This window comes from Limulus polyphemus, unplaced genomic scaffold, assembly GCF_000517525.1.
Source record: "Limulus polyphemus unplaced genomic scaffold, Limulus_polyphemus-2.1.2 Scaffold1562, whole genome shotgun sequence".
In the NCBI taxonomy this organism is placed as follows: domain Eukaryota; kingdom Metazoa; phylum Arthropoda; class Merostomata; order Xiphosura; family Limulidae; genus Limulus; species Limulus polyphemus.
The window spans coordinates 227417-228289 of NW_013667172.1; the positions used below are offsets into that span (position 1 = coordinate 227417).

The following is an 873-nucleotide window of genomic DNA, read 5'->3' on the forward strand; positions in this document are numbered from 1 at the left end:
AAAACTTTTCATTATTAATATTTAGGAAACGATCGGATCTTCGTTCTAACAAATCAAGGAAACTAGTCAATTAGGTTTGATTTAAAGGATAAAGACGGAAACGAGAGGCCCGCCATCTACCGGGAGTTTTGGATAGAAAACGAAGACTACTTGTATAGATTACATGTCAGTAATTACTCAGGTGACGCAGGTAATCAAAGTTCACTTTTTAATCTAATTTATTACTTTATTATTATTATATCGAATACAACTCTTTCAAGTTATCATTTCAAAACAATTTAGTAGGAATATTTAAAATGTCTGATAATGAATAAATTGTGACCAACTCTTTACGTCAGATTTAAACACTTGACCATTAGATCTTCTTCTTACTTGTGTACCATGCGTACCGAAAGATAGAAGTCATTAATTTGAAAAAACAACAACAAAGAAACTTAAATATAAAGAACACAGTAACATAAGAGAAACGTGTACCAACTATTCAAATTAAAAATAAGCATACGATAAAATTAAACCAATTACTTATATATAAAGTATGATAATCAGACGGTGAATAATAAACCTCCTATGTAAGTTTAAACAGACCATTAGGACTGACAAATCACTTTACTATTAATAAAACAAGTTTATAATTAGTTATGAAGTGCTTTATGATTTGGTTGATATAGTTATTTAATAGTTTTATATTTTATTAATAATTTTTTGTATTACTGAAACTATCCAGAAAGATAATTAAATATTTTTTAGTAACTACTGTCGTAAGCTGTCTTGTACCTGAGGTATTACTATCTTAAGACTGTTTTGTACCTTATGTATTACTGTCCTAATCTGTTTTGTATCTGATGTATTACTGTCTTAAAACTGATTCATAAT

The 873-nt window shown here is 27.8% G+C and overlaps 1 pseudogene; it reads left to right on the forward strand.

Annotated features, from left to right (window-relative positions):
• LOC106464106 overlaps positions 1–873 on the forward strand; it is a 28480-nt pseudogene that overhangs the window by 22406 nt on the left and 5201 nt on the right.